Genomic DNA, 15,878 nt, shown 5'->3' on the forward strand with positions numbered 1-15,878 from the left:
TCCCTCTGCCTCTGCCTCTCTCTCTGTCTCTATGAATAAATAAATAAAGTCTTAAAAAAAAAAAAAAAAAGGAGAGGGAGAGAAACCTCAGTTGCTCTTGGAGTCCTACCGTGAGTGTCCATGGTGATCACCATTTTATCTGCACAGGCTCGGTTTTCTCACCTAAAAATAGGAAGTCAGGTTGATCCAGACATTCCTTCTCCCATCTGTAGTTTCAATGCTTCAGGAAACCAGTGCCTGCCAAAGCCCGAATTGCTTCATGCCTGGTCACAAACTCAAATGCATGTTTCCAGAATGTAACTCCAAATCCGAAGTGTTCAGTTCACGCTTTACCATTTGTCCTTTGCGCTATACTTAGAGACCACAGCGCTACATATGATGGCTTGACATTTCTCTGCTGATCGATAGGGCCCCGTCTCTCACCAACAATGACAATAATCAAATGGCTTTCACTGCATGTACAGAACACGTTAAAATTCCCAAATAAAAATTTTGTAAGTGACTTTTTGATGTGTGGATGGATCCCTGAGAGAAGCTGTGTGAAATGGACGCCAGTGGTGAACAAAAGTCTACCATCCCACGTATTCAGATAACAATTTCAGATATGCTTTTATATTATCATGATGGAAAGTGACTAACAATATTTCAACTTTTATTTTTTCCACTGTACTTCTCCCTTGTCCATCTTCCATACTGAATAGATTTCATGAATACACCTAAAATACGTTTTAAGAGAAAAAGAAAGGGGCGCCTGGGTGGCTCAGTCGGTGAAGCATCTGCCTTCAGCTCAAGTCATGATCCCAGGATCCTGGGATCAAGCCCCACATCTCATCCAGTCCCTCTCCCTCTGCCCACCCCCCACTCATGCTCTCCCTCTCAAATAAGTTAATAAAATCTTACACACACACACACACACACACACACAAGAGCAAAAAAGAATGACAGGGCATTAGGAAAAATATTAAACAAGGTAAGTAATCATTCTTTCTCCTCTTCACAAATCTGGTATTTGCAACGGTATTTCTGAATTCCAGAGAATAGTTTTAAAATGAAAATATCACTTAATAGATTCTTTTTTACCATATAAAAAAGTAAAGTTGGTAATAAAATGGCACTGAAAGGGTGAGATAAAAGGTCTTTCAGAGAGCTATACCTTAAGTTAAAATGTTTACTACTTGACAGCAAGATTTATTAAAGACAAATGAGAGTTGGGAATTTCTTTGAGCCTCCAGTTGCTATTTTAAATTTTACATGGTGAGAGTGTGTCCAAAAACTGCAAATTATTTTAGCTAATAAAGACCTCTTAAATAACTGTAGTCACAGCTATGTGCTTCATTCAAAACTAATAAAGCCAGTAAGTTAATAACAGTAATTAACTCCCAGTGTACCGCACTCCCTTCTATAGATGCTCTGCAACGTACATTTGATATTAAGTTAGCAAGTATGGGAGAGCAAAACACAAAAAGATGATGCTCCTGGGATGAATATGGGAAAAAATTCTTACACCAAGAAACAGAAATGTGTTTGCCACACAATTGTGCATGCCCCCATAAGATCTCTGAGCTCATGATCAGATGATCAGATCAGATCATTAATTCATAAATAGCCGGGAATGGCAAGCATGGTTTCCCCATGAAGAGCCAGTTCTTTTCTTCAAGTCCCTTTTGAAATAGCTGGTTAACTAAAAGTGTTGGGAAGGGATTATCAAAATGAACGTTTTGAGGAGAAGAGACTCAAGAAGATTTTAAAGAAGGAGGAATTAAGGTGAGATGATCAGTGAGTAGGAAGTGATGTGTAATGTACGCTGAATAAGCAGATTATTTTTGAGTAACGAAGAGGGAAAATGTATAATGTCCTTATTTACTTAGAAATGATCTCAGCTAGCATCTTGAAAGGTCTCTGGAGGTAGTGGGTTAAATACCGTTTTGGGGTTTCTTTCTATTTCTTTTTAGGGTTTCCTTTTATTCACCTTATACAAAAGGCCATTCGTCAAGTTCAAGAATAGGAAGGACACAGTGCCAGTGGGTGTAGTAGTTGTTGTTGTTAGGAAAATGAGTTTACATCCCAGCATGGTGTCTAAAATGGTAGCTAAAGTGCCCCACAAGCAACCACTGAGCAAATGGAATTTCCATACAAGTCATGGGCTTCTGCAAACCAATCTATTTGCAGAGAATTATCTGAATCAGACCCATATCCTATTGATTTGAGCAATAAAAGCAAAAGAAAAGAAAAACCTTTTCTTGTGTTTTGGGGGAAACAACACGCACCAACAAGGAAGAAAAAAAAAAAAAGAAACCCAAAGCAACACACTTAGCAACTCAGTAGGGAAAAAGGTCAGGCTACTATTGACAAGTATGTAAAGACACCTCCTAAACCATGGGAAAACATGTATAAATCGGTTCGACTCACTGCATTCAGAACCCATGGAAGGGACTCACAAAACTGCACTTTGGCATTGTTGGCCTGAAAGGATATCTATTTATCATCTTATAAGACAGCTCGAATGATCTTTATCTACTTTGCCCACTTTCTGACCCAAATTCAGGGTTTTTATGGAAAATTGCAGTCAGTTTGATTGATGAAATCCAAAGATGTCTAAAATGGCACCAAAGATCTCCAACTGTGCAGACTCCAGCCGAGGGCTTCAATGTTGGCATTGTTCCTGCAGGAATAAAAAAAAAAAAAAAAGAAAGAAAGAAAAAGAGAAAGTTGAGAAAAACAGGCAAAAGTTAGGGGATTTCTGCTTTAAAACTTCAAATTTCAATGAAGATCCCCAAACCCATTATCCCTGTTCACACGTGCGAACCGGGCGCACATCAAAGTATTTCCCACACATCGCAACAAAACCGGGTTCCTGGTGCAACCAATAAACCGTCTTTGTAACCCGCTGAATGGCTGCGTCGACGGAGCGAGCAGGTTTCCGGAAAGGGGGCGCGCGGGGGGCGCGGGGGGGGGGGCACGGGGGGCGCGCGGGAGGCGCTGTGGGGCGCAGGGCACGGGGGATGCGCAGGGGCACGGGGAGCACGGGGGGGGGGCGCGGGGGGACGAGGGGCGGGGGGGCGCGGGGCACGGGGGATGCGCGAGGGCACGGGGAGCACAGGGAGCGAGCGGGGAGGGCAGGCCTCCGGGAGCACGGGGCGGGGGCGCGCACGGGGCGCGGGGCTCACGGGGGGCGCAGGGGGCCCAGGCCTGGGGAGCACGGGGGATGCGCGGGAGCACGGGGAGCACGGGGGGCGCGCGGGGAGCGTGGGCCTGGGGAGCACAGGGGGTGCGCGGGGAGCGTGGGCCTGGTGAGCACGGGGGCGCGCGGGGAGCGTGGGCCTTGGGGAGCACGGGGGCGCACAGGGAGCACGGGGGCGCGCGGGGAGCGCGGGCCTGGGGAGCACGGGGGCGCGCAGGGAGCGCGGGCCTCGGGGAGACGGGGGATGCGCGGGGGCACGGGGAGCACGGGGGCGCGCGGGGGGCGCGGGGCGCACGGGGGGCGCGCGAGGGGCGCGGGGCTGGGCCGCTGCCCCCACCACGGGGGCGTGGAGCTGGGCGCCCGCGACCTCGGGTCCCCTCCGGGCGGGAGCGGGGCGGCGGCCGAGCGCACCCCTCTCCCCTTCCCTTCCCTCCCGCCCGCCGCCGGCGCCGCTATTAACCCAAAGCCAGACCCGGGCGGAGGCACCGGCGCCAAGGCCCCCGCGGAAGCAGGGGACGAGCCGCGATGGTCTCCGAAACCTCGCTGGGGTTTTGGGGGCCGATGCATTCTAGTGAATGTTGTCACCTGCCTAATTGTTCCAGGCAGGCCCCCTCCCCTCCCCCATTAGTAATAATAGCTGGGGCGCGCCTCCCACCCGGTTACCAGGCCCGGGAGCTGATGAATGAACCCCCTCGTAGGGGAAAATCTTGGGAGCTGTCTTCCGTCGTATTACCCAAGGGGGCCGGCTATAAATCTTCCTTCATTTTAACCACATTTACCCTCATCCTCCTCGGGGCTAGGGATGCTGAGTTAAGATTGCACTGATGTGCCAACGCTCTGGACCAGCTGCTCCTAAATACAGACAGGTCCTTGTCAATTAAGGCTTTGAGAAGCAGGTCCTCGGGGCCCTGGGGCATTGGAGCAGCCAGCAGCGTGCAGCCCCCACAATTAGTATCCATTTGGAAGGGACCTTCGGGGCACAAATGCACAGGCAAAGGAAGAATCAAAACACCAGGCAACTTCAATTCTGGAAATTGGTCTCGTAAGTGTCGTGAAACTGAACAGACGGCCCCCAAGAAGGGAGCTAAGATTTCTGCCGCAAGCGGGCCTCTCCGGCCCCCCTTACCAATATCTCCCCTTTGTCCTGTTTCCAGCCCGGCAGTAGGCTGAGCCTGCCTGTAGGTTTGGGAAGGGGGGCGGGAAGGAAAGATAAATGAATACCGTTCGTTCGCCTGCTCGAAGCTGAGGTTGTCTCTCGGTGGCTTTTGTGGCCACCTCAAGCAGCTGGTCCACCCTGCCCGGACCCTGGCCTTTGGCCCGAAGGGCGCTGGACAAGGCAAGCGCTCCAAGGAGAAGAGCGGCGATGTATCAGGTCAGGGAGGCCAAGCGGCCGGTGGGCCAAGCAGAGCATTAGCAGCTCAGCTGAACAAAACCCAAAAGGCTCAGGGGGCCCCCCGGGCACCGGGAGGGAAGGTGTTTGTTTAAGCGATTAGGAGCATTTGGTAGTTAGGGGCGGAGGAAAGGGCAAAGCTTGTGACACAGGGCAACTTAGCTGGACAGCAAGGGTGGACATTCAGAGGACATCACTGTTTAAGGCTATGTGACCCCACCAAGTTCAAGAACAGAGCAAACAGCACAGGCCATTAGGGACAGCCGTCACCCGATGGCAACAAAGCTAAGAGGGGCATGGAGAAAAATGTTTCAATATCAAATATGGAATGGTATTAGGGACCAGGGCAGGAGGTCATCGAAAGTCAACAAGAGTTTAGGCTTAAGTAGAGAAAGAATTTAATATCAAAAATGCATAAATCTGCAAAGGAGGCAGCCCCATAATGGAGATAAAAGAACCAGTTCGGTCAACAGTCTGTGATAATGGCACCATAATAGATAGCATCAAGTTGTTAACGTTTAGCACAAAAGTTCGGAGAATGGAAGGACAGGCAGCTCCTTTAATGGAGAACCTGCTGGAAGATTTCCATAGGCCACCAGGGATGAATGGTCACTAACGAGCTGCTTTATCAAGAAAGAGGTGGGCCTGTGCCTTGAGGTTCCTTAGGGTTTCAACCCACCCTCACTCCTCCTCCCTCCCCGCCAAGGTTTCCCTCCCAGAGGCCCCGAGGCGAATGTTCTCTAAGGAGCCAAAATGCCCTTTCTCCCGGTACCCACTGTGATTTTCCCTCTCCTGTTTCAGCAAGGACGTGAGTGAGCTAACCAAGTTCCCAGCAAGGAACGTAATTACGAAAAGAACGGGTTGCTTTGGTTTGGTTTGATTTTTTTCCTGCTGAGAAGAAAAACATGTATTTCTTCAGCGGGATGGATCAGTCAAAAAGCCCCTAAACGATTTCTCGCTTCCCCCCCTTTTCGATCAATAACAAATCTCATTTTTAAGGAAACTTTCAGTAACAGAGTCCTTAAAATTCAGCGAAGCCTGCTGAAGAAAGAATTTCTGCCGCGTGCGAGGTCTCTGGGACTTTGCCTACGTATGAAAAAAGACCCCTTGACCGGCCCCCCGAGGACAGGGCGAGTCCGGGAGAGACCATCTGTCCTATCTTGATGGCAGCAAGGTAGGCGGCAAGTGACTCGGACTGTGCCTACTTGCCAACCCCCCCTCCCCCCAGACTGGGCGTCCTCCAGAGGCTGCAGGACCCACAGAGCCCAACCTGGGGCGGCCACCGCTGCAGCGCGGAGTCCCGGGGACTGGGTCTCTATCTCCGTTGCCCTGAGGCTGGTTAGTTTTCCAAACACATTGACATACGTCATCAGAGTTGGTCCTTAGAACTACCTTGGTGCAGCCCCCACCCTACAGGCGAGAAAACTGATCTGAAAGATTAGATACGCCGACTCGGTTCCAGCCGGGGACAGCCAGGTCCCACTTTCCCTACCCTTTTCCTCTATTTGGGGAACGGGAAGTTCAGGAGCACACTTAGAGACGGATGTCCCCGTCAAGCTGTACGGGCACTCTGATGCCCGTTCACGTCTCCACTGTAAATACGACTCGCAGGGGTCGTAGGTACGTCTCAGAGCACGTGGGGACTCGGGCGGAGGTGGGGGGGGGCTCTCGGGACTTCCAGAGCTTGTGTCCAAACACGTTCATTTCACGCATGAGAAAACCGAGGCTCAGAGGCGGTCCGCACCCCATCCAAGGCTGGAAATGGCAAATTTAGGCCCGCCCTGAGTCCTGTGGCCCCACGACCAGGCTACATGGGCCACCCTTGTACCCACTCATTTTCTCCCAAGGAAACCGCAAGTTCCTTGAGTGCATTGCTTTCCGTTTTTCTTGGGTCTCACATGCAACTGTCTCCTCACAAAGCGTTTGTGGAGTTAATTAAAGACTAGCTAATGGCAAGTGTGTGGATGGATGGGATTAGGAGCGCAAATCAAAGAGATACCAGTCTGGGCCTACCTCCAACGACACTGACAGTGGCCGTGCGAAGACCAAACTGCAGATGTCTGGACCTTTAAGTGATCCCTTTTGAATGGCAAGAAAACGTGCTACAAGGAAAACCAGCGCCAGAGTTGGGGGACCCAGAGATCCCAGTTTCATAACAGCCACCAAGTCGAGGTCCGGGTCCTGCAATTGCCACTCCCCATCACGCTTGAGCAAGGAGAGCCAAGGCCACAGGACCTAAGCTCAAAAGAGTTCACCCCAGCAAGGTCCAGCCCCAGCCCCTCACATAATCCCCTGCAGGGAGGGGTCCGGAGGCCCTAACCAAATGGAGGGGGACGAGACGTGCTATGCTCTCACGCCTGGAGGTGACCTGATCACTGGACTCCTAAGAGCCCTCCCATCTCTAAAGTCCTAAGATGCTGCCCTGGTCCTCTGGCCAGCTCAAGGTCAGCTGGGCCTACCTAGGCCGACGACACGCCAAGGGTCCCCACACCCCAGCCCATCAACCCAGAGGAAGCCTCGGAGAGCAAGGCTGGCCCTGGCGTTTCCAGGCGGCTCCAGCGGGGGATCCTTGCTGGACACAGGCCTGGCCAGGCCGTTCCCTGGAATCTTTGAAATCACTCTCCTTCCCCTCCCCTCCATCAACTCCCTCCTGTCCCGGCGCCTGGCGACCAGCCGCGTGGCGCCAGCAGGGGCCCTCCCGGGCGGCCAGCACCCTCGCTAGATCAGGTCACTGGAGCCCACGGGCGCCAGGCCGCTCGGGCAGCAGGGGACCCAGCAAGCAGTGGGCACCTAGGACAGCTGCCCTTCCCTCCCCCGCTGGCCGAGGACTGGCCCGGCTGGGCGAGAGCTCAAGGTGACTTCAGGTCTCCGGGAAAGGTGGGGATACCCCCCCCCAACAGCGCGAGCTGGGAGAAACCGGGGCCTTGGCAGAGAAGCGAAGCTTCAGCGCCGGACAAAGCAGGAGACGGGAATGTGCCGTTTCCAAGCCTTTTTTTTAATTCCCCTCAAGAAAAATGTAATTTGGCTAAATGCAGCAAAGGTTTTCCGTGGGTTCAGAGGGTCAAGCAGATGTAGACAAGCGCAGGGGAGTTATTTATGTCAAGTCGGGTTATTGTACAGGCGAGAGAAAGAATGGCCGGGCGCAGCGGCCAGCGGCCGGCGGGGTCAGGGTGGAAGGCCGAGCGTGCAGCCTGGCGGGACGGTAATTGCCCCGGGTCTGACACGACGCCGGGCTCGGGCGCCTCCATCCATCTCCATCCATTTAGCGACGGCCCCCGACCAGGCGGGAGGCCGGGCTTGGGCCTCAGCTCCGAATAATGAGAACAATTGTCTCCCCGCCTGGCACTGCCCTTATCTGCTCCCAGCTCGCTGCCCTCTCCTTCCTCTGACCCCACTTGTCCCCGGCCTCGGCGACCGCGTCGGATGGGAAGTGAGCTGGGGACCAGGTGGGCCCCGAGCGCGGCGGAGCGGGCCGGGAGGCCTGGGAGGAGGCCGGGCTGCGCCAGCTCTGGCCCCACTCGGTCCGGGCCCCCTGCCTCCTCCTCCAAGCCCGCGGCCCGGCGGCCCGGCCTCGCTTTCCAAACCCCAGACCCTCCGGATCCGCCTCTAGAAGTTTCCATCAGCTCTGGGGGCCGGTCAAGATTCTTCCCCTCTGACAATTTAATAGTCCCAAGTCATCATCTGTGTGACATTGGCCATCCATCTTGTCCCAGGGGAGGACAAAGCCTGGCCTCCCGGACTCCAGGCCTCTCCCTCCCCAGCTCTTTCTATTTTGGGCGGCCTCCCCACAATGGCATCCTTATGATCCATAATGGAGATGTTTATGAAGGCAGCAATACCAGTGTATGAAGACAATTTTATGCCTAATTAGGGAATGATGTAACCCGGGAGAAGACAAAGAGGAGCTGTCCCCCCTCCCGTCTCTCTCTCTTCAATCACACCCCAAATTTCCTCGGCAGTCCCCTCGCGCTCCGGGCTCCGGGGCTCCGTTTGGACAGCATCGGGACTCCCCACGCCCTGCCGGCGGGGTGGCCTGTGGGCCGGGGCGCGGGGTGAAGGCTGCGGGGCGGGAGGGGCAGACCGGGCACTGGGGCTTGAGATTCGGGACGCGCTCTTGCACTTTCTCTCTTCCCCATGCGCTCCCATCCGAGGGGACCTCACCCCTGGGAAGACTCCAATAAATGCAACCCGGCGCCACTCGATTCCGGGATAATTTTTAATATATATGCAATAAATGTTCACTTTGTTAGATTGAATGACAGACAATAATATCGGCAAATCTTCATATCCATCCATTACCAGCAAATGAGCTGCACAAAGGACAGATTTGCTTTTGATTAATTTATTTGCAGACTCGGGTTGATAAAGCAATAACTATTTGGTTAAACTTGACATTTGGTCTTCAGGGGGTTATCAGACAAATCCCTGTCGTTCGAGAGAGATAATAAAGTTGTTTAAAGGGGATTAATTATTAATTGGCTGCAATTAATTTCCCCCCTTTGCTCGGCTGCTGCCACAAGGTGCATCCCTCACCCACAAACAAAAGGCAGGCTTTGCCCCACTCTACCGACCTAGGGGAGCGGGGGTCCCCGAAGCCCAGGTGGATGCATGGCCTCTTGCACCCTTAATCTTGTGCTATTTTAATGAACCACCAAGCCTGGTGAAACGTGCCCGTTTGGAGCCCCTGAACTCTGCGTCCAGAAGCTTTTCTTGAATCAGGGGTCCAAGGAACATCCATTTGAGGATCGCGGCCTCTGAACAAGCGGCTTCCCTGGTCTAGATAGCTTCGGTGATTCAGCCCGTCAGCTCATCCTGGTTGTTCTAGGCCCACGTCCTCCAGTGGGTCTCCTGGGGTCAGCATCTCGGGGGCCTGAGCCCCAAGGTCCCTTCTGCCCCGCCCGCCGCTCCTCCCCGGAGGCCACTGGGCGCAGGGAGGCCGCGGTCCTGCGTGGACGCCTTCGGACTGCAGAGGAATGGGCTCCCGCAGCGGCCTTGGCTCTCGGTGACCTTCACGCCCCTTCCCTTGCTAATAACCTGCCTCGATTGTAGGAACGCATCCCGAGGCATCCCGAGGCGCGAGCCGGCAAAGCCCGGGCTGCCCAACGAGGCCTGCATCGGGGGCGCACGGGGCGGGGTCCAGCCGGGCGGGCCGCTGCCCCTGGGGCTCAGCGAAGGGGCGAAGCGGGCTGCGGATGGAGGCGGTTCCCGGGCTCGAGGACGCGGGGACGCGGGGTGTGCGGTGCAGCAGGTGCGGGGGCGCACGGGCCTGGGCATCGGGCTCAGGTCCTGGGGCGGACGGACCCCAGTCCCCAGGCCGCCTGGCCGCAGAACCAATGGACGTGGGAGGCGTAGCAGGTGCGGGGGCCTGAGCAGCCCGGGGCCCGACGTGCGCTCCGGGCAGGTCCCGCGGCCCCGACCCCCGCCCGCCCCCAGCGGCGCGGAGGAGGTGGTCACTCCTCCGGTCTGAGGCCCAAGGAAACGCACGGGGGGGGGGGACCCTTTCCCTCTTCTCTACCCCCCCCCCCCCCCCATCCCTCGCCTGTTTGCTCTCCTGCTGCTCAGCCCGGTTCAGCCGGCCGCGGAGAACCAGGTTCCTTTCTCCAGCGCTGGGGTCCTTGGGCCCAGTCTAGCGCCTCCCACGGCCCCGCTGGATGGGGCCGCTCGCTCTTGCGCTTTCCCACAGGTCCCTCCAGAGAAACCCCTTTTCACGCCCGGGATCCGCTGATGGATCCGTTTTCAAACGGCGCGGGCCCGGGGCCGGGCGCGCGGGAGGCCGCGTCTCCTTAGTAATCGCGCGGGCCCGGCGGGCGAGGTCGGGGCAGGGGTCGCGCTCACCGCCGGCCCTGGGCGCGCGGGGGGGTGGGGAGGGGGGCTCTGCTGCTCCGCTCCTGCCCTGGCCCGAGTGCCCCCTAGTCCCCCGGTCCCCGCTCCCAGGGCGCGCAGGTGGAGGGGGGGGCTCGGGCACTGCTGCTCCGCTCCTGCTCGGTCCCCCGGGGTCCCCCCCAGTTCCCCGGTCCCCGCTCCCAGGGCGCACAGGTCGGGGAGCTCGGGCACTGCTGCTCCTGCCCGGTCCCCCCGGGTCCCCTTGGTGCCCCGCTCCCTGGGCGCGCAGGTGGGGGAGCTCGGGCACTGCTGCTCTCTCCTGCCCGGTCCCCCCCATCCCCCGTCCCCCGGTTCCGGCTCCCTGAGCGCGCAGGTTGGGGGGGGTGGGTCTTGGGCACTGCTGCTCCGCTCCTGCCCGGTCCCCTTGGTCCCCCGTCCCCGGATCCCTGGGCGCGCAGGCTGGGGAGCTCGGGCACTGCTGCTCCTGCCAGGTCCCCCCGGGTCCCCTTGGTCCCCTGTCCACCCCCTCCACCCGCTCCCAGGGCGCGCACTCCGTCCCCCAGCAGCTCCCCGAAGGCGGCGGGGCGGATGAGGGGGCGCAGGGTAGTCGGAGACCCCCCCCAGCCCAGCTCCGCCGTCCGTTTCCCCCTCCTCCGGGGCGCCCCATTCCGTTTCCCCCTCCACCACCTGCCCAACCTCCGCAGACCCACAATGGGGCTGGAATTTTCCAGAACTGCAGTCCCCCGCCCCCGCCCGGGGCTCGCAGGCAGTGCCCGGGGCAGGATGCGCGGGGGGCCTCGAGGCTGGGGCGAGGGGGAGGGGGAGGGGATGGGCCTCCCTTGTGTCCCCTCCATCCCGGGCCGGGGTCCCTGCAGGTGCAGAGCGGAGTTCCCTCCCTGCAGGGGTGCGGGAAGGGGGTGGTGGACTCAGCGGCGACCCTCGGCGCACCCCGCACCCCGGACCCGGGGCGCACCCGCCTGCACCCGCCTGCACCCGCCTGCACCCGCCTGCACCCACCTGCACCTGCCTGCGCCCGAGGGATGCTGCAACCCCGTCGCGCCCCCCACCCCCCGCAAGGTGGGCACCTCCTGACCCGGCCGGCCCGGAGCTGACCCCGCCAGGACACCCATGCGGGCCCCAAACCTAAAAGGCCGGAGGCCTGGCCGCGCCCCTGCCCGGTGGCGTCCGACCCCGGGGCGGCCGCGGCCGCTACTTACGTTGCAGGTGCGCGCATCCGGGCGGCTCTGACCGGCCTCCGCCGCTCTCGATTATTTTATACATTTCTCGGAGATGCACTTATAAACAAGTGGAAATTGTGCATCCTACTGCACCATTTTATACATGATGAGCCGTCAGTAATAGGATTATTAAACAAAAACCGTCTCAGGCGCTGGCGTTAACCTTTTTTAAAACGGCTAATTAGGTTTTGCACAGAAAAATTAGATTTAACGTTGCTTACATTGCCTACATTTTCAGTTGATGCTCCGGTAATTTCGGATAGGCCGGGCTGCCGCCATGCAAGAGGTAATAAAAAAAAAATTAACTGTTTTAACATATATTACGGATCCCCTATACCGAAATAAGGCAAAGGATATTTTCATGATCAAATATTATATACATAAAACTAATTATCTTTTTTCAGCTGCCTCCATCAATTACTGGGGAGGAGGGGCCGCCGAGCGTCCCCTGGTGGCGGACGAGGAGCGGCCCGCGCTCTCCCTGCAAGATGCATCATCCACAGCTCGGTGGCATCCCTCACTCTCCATCCACCTTTCTTCCTTTGGAATATCTGGGGCATTTCAGTCTCTCGTGCTCATTTTCCTCTCCAGAACCATCCACGACAGCCTCAAATATCTAGATAGGATAAGGTGCCCCGTAAAATCAAAAGCTTCCCTCTCCGGGATGTAAGAGGCGACGTGAGAAGTCAGGGGTCAGAGCTGCAGGCCAGCCTGCCTTGGGCCCTGAGAGGAAGGGCCCGCTGCTGGCTTTACCAGGACATTCCATTTATGGCACCCAACCAAAACCACAAGGCACCTACACGCGTCCAGTAGGCTCCACAGGATGTACAGTGAAGCAGTGAAGTTCCCACATTGTCTCTGGTTAAAGGAAACCCTACAACGGGCCTTGGGGCATCTGCTGGACACTGAAGCGTGGAGCCACGTTTTCTGACCCGCATTGCTCAGAGCAAAATTCAACACTTGTCTCCTGCTCTTTGCCTGGAAGCGGACTGAACAGCACCCCCAGGCCGGCCGCTCCCCGGCTGTGCACGTGGATTTGCAGTCTGGCGGTGGGGCCAGGATCTGTGTGTTACTCAGAACTGGCCGTGGAGGATGAAGGTCACCCGCCCCCTTCAGCTCCACTCCTGCTCCTCTGAAGCAATCGGCTGGGGGAACGGAAAGGGGATGAGGAACCATTAGGGAGGAGATTCATTAATTTCTTAAAGATTCAAAATCGGTTAAGAGTTTATTCGAGATAACAGAAGACTTTTAAAAAATCAAATAACAGAAAGAAGCAGGCGGAGCCCCATATAAAATACATTATTTTAAAGGGGCGTAATAAGCGCCTGCCCCGTGTTTGTCTGTGACACGGCAACCGTCATACAGCGTAGCGATCCCTGCTGAACGAGCTCACTTTTAAGAGCCTTTTTATTCGATTTACCCTGTTTCATGATTGAGGTTCACCATCCTGTAAATCTCCCGAGCCGTTCTGGGACCTAAACACCAAAACAAGCAAACAACCGGCCCTGAAATGCTTTATTCCCTTCCCCTCCCCAAGGCTGTCTAATATATGCAAATGAGAGACCATGAAATCAATAATATTCCGGTTTCCCCCTGGCCGGACAGCACGGTTGCAGGATCCGAGCACAGCAGTCCACGAGGACCCCGCGGTGGCTCTGCTGTCACTTGGTTGGCTGGAGCGTGTCTTCAAGACTCAACAGGAAGCAGTGTTGAGGGGCCCACAGCAGATCCTGGGTTTTTTTGGGATTTGTCTTGTTTCTCAGGAAGCCCAGCCTCAGCGCCAGCCCCACTCCATGGAGCGGAGCTGACCGGCCCACTCTTTTTTAATAAATAAACGACATTAAAGAGCCTGGCAGTTCTGGGAGGCAGGCTCCTATGAGCTAATGACACCCCTGGGGGGAATCTGGTTGTGTGTAGTGTCCTCTCACCCTAGGGGTGTGATTGCGCCGTGGTGGCCACACCCACCCGTCATGCTTTATTTCTTAACTAATAAATCACTACAAATGATGTGATGTGCGCGGCCATCTATCTCCGACCTCTGTCCCTGCGCTCGCGAGCAGCCCCCTCCGGTGACACCAGGGGGGAAGAGTGACGTCTTGCCAATCGATGTTTCCCATCTCGCCCTCTGAGATAAAAATTCTACAAGCCACGGGTGTCTTGGGTGCGCCCGCTTTTCCTTTCTTCTATCACGGCCTCCACGGGGGCGGGGGGGGGGGTTGCAGACTCCTCGCCGCGGCAGGTCCTGTCGGCTAAGGAGATCCCTTGGGCCACCCCGGAGGAGTGCCCACCTGGCGCGCAGTGGGCTCCTGTGGGTGAGAGCACCAGCATGGCCTCGGCATCCTGGGGTTTTGGTGACCCCCGGTGAGTGGGAGCGAGCCTGCGCACCTGCTCCCCAGCGGGGCTCCTCCGGCTGCTGCCTGCCAGCCAGAGCTTCTCCCACGTGCTGGGTCCCTCCAGCCACCTTCCCCTCCCTTGCCAGCCCCATCTTCCCCAGGAAGGCCTTCGTGTCCTTTAGCTCCACCTGGTCCAATTGACAGGATCTATTGTCTGCCTAAAACTTTTGTTCCTTTTGTCTTTACCCCCCAAAGTGGGAATGCAATGCCCATCTCCCTCCCTCCCTCCCTCTCTCTCTCTCTCCTTAAGACTTCTTGGGCTGATTCCATACAAGGCAGGGGGCTACATAAAAGGCAATGGTTACCCCAGGACAAACAAACCTTTAGACCCGGGAAGCATTGCTGGAGCTGGACGCCAACCAGGAATGGCGTCCATGCCTCTGGGGCCTGCAGGAGTCAAGAAAAAACATCCGTGAGACTCCAGGGTGGAGTTGTCTTAGGAGTTTGCAAAGGGAAGGAAAATATATTTAAGCATGGATGTAGCTTGTACTCTATCCCTTGCAATGAATTGGAGAACTTGCGGCCAAATCTGGGGGCGGGGGGTTAGGTTGGGGAAGGGCTGCTACCTCCAATGCAGCCCTGAGAAGAAATAACCATGCTGCCGGCGTCAGTGGCCAGGCTGTCTGGAACGGTGGCCTTGGCAGCTCTGACCTGGGCTTCCAACCCCAATCTCGAGGCCGCGCTCCTGCTCCCACCGCCCATCGCTGTAATCCTGCTGCATCTGGGCATGAGGGGGGCTAGGTACACTGTGGCTGGAAGATCATGAAACGGGGTCCCCACCTTGTACGATTACCGAGGGAATCTGACCTTCGCTTGTCAGGATGGCTTGACGTTAGTGACGTGTCTTGTTCTCGTAGGTGAATTTAGAGCTACGGCGACATCCATTGGCGTGACTAGTAAAACGCTGTAGTTACCGGGTTCTGGGAGACATTCTAACTTAGATTTATTCTTTGTTCTATATTCCACCCTTATTAAGCACAAAAAAATTTACCAAGCCCTTCTCGGCCTCGGAGGCCTGTATCTCCGCCCAACAGTAGTTATCATCAGGGAAATTTTACTCGAGAGCCGCCAGCCACACAGATTCACTTTGTTCTTCAGAGACACCGGGAGGCTGGGCAGTGCCCTGGAGGCCAGTTCTTTGGGGCCTTCCATCAAGGGGGTGCTCCATGCTGGGATATTTCCCCCACGTCTGGGAAAGGGAGCCAGTGTGCGTGCACATCCTGAGTCTCTCTAGTCTGACTCCTCAAGAAACCGGCCTCCTACCCTCCTTACGTTTCCCAGCCACCTCCCTCCTTGAGCATCCTCATCTTTTATTTAAAGGCTTTCTGTTTGTAACCGGTACCCAGAGCATGCCACTTGATTTCGGGGTCCTGAGTTCAAGCCCTGGGCTGGGTGCGGAGCCTACTTCAAAAAAAAAGATAAAGTAAAATAAAATAAAAACCTCTGTTCACACCTTAAACTTACACAGTGTTATGTGCCAATTTTCTCTCAAAAAGCTAGAAGAAAAAGAAAGACTCTCTGGTCTGTACTGATGCACGTGGGGTATGTGAGACCACAAGGCCAGAACCCAAAGGGTGGGAGAGGCTCTCACTTTGTTATATGCTTCAAGGGGGAAAAAAAAACCCAGACCGTCTTTACAGTATTATTTGTATTTACTGTGAACAGTGTCCAGGAGCACGCACTCCAAGAGGAGAAAACATGTGTGAACTCAATTCTGGGTTCTGACCCTTCAGCTTATGACCTTGACACGTCACTTTAATTCAGACTTTCAAAGTCTGGAGGTGCAAAGAGGGTGATGTCTGCTCCGCGGGACTGTTGGAAGAGTGACTCATAGAAGAGTAGCAGCCATGCCA

The 15,878-nt window shown here is 55.8% G+C and overlaps 1 long non-coding RNA gene across 1 annotated transcript in view; it reads right to left on the bottom strand.

Annotated features, from left to right (window-relative positions):
• Window positions 1-14,367: 14,367 nt before the first annotated feature.
• Window positions 14,368-15,878, bottom strand: part of LOC118354160 (uncharacterized) — a 28,410-nt gene continuing 26,899 nt past the window's right edge. The window contains exon 5 of the long non-coding RNA XR_007401650.1: window positions 14,368-14,412. This is a non-coding gene — a long non-coding RNA (uncharacterized LOC118354160). The remainder of the gene's footprint in view (window positions 14,413-15,878) is intronic.

This window comes from Canis lupus, chromosome 13 (genome assembly GCF_003254725.2).
Source record: "Canis lupus dingo isolate Sandy chromosome 13, ASM325472v2, whole genome shotgun sequence".
NCBI classification, from domain to species: domain Eukaryota; kingdom Metazoa; phylum Chordata; class Mammalia; order Carnivora; family Canidae; genus Canis; species Canis lupus.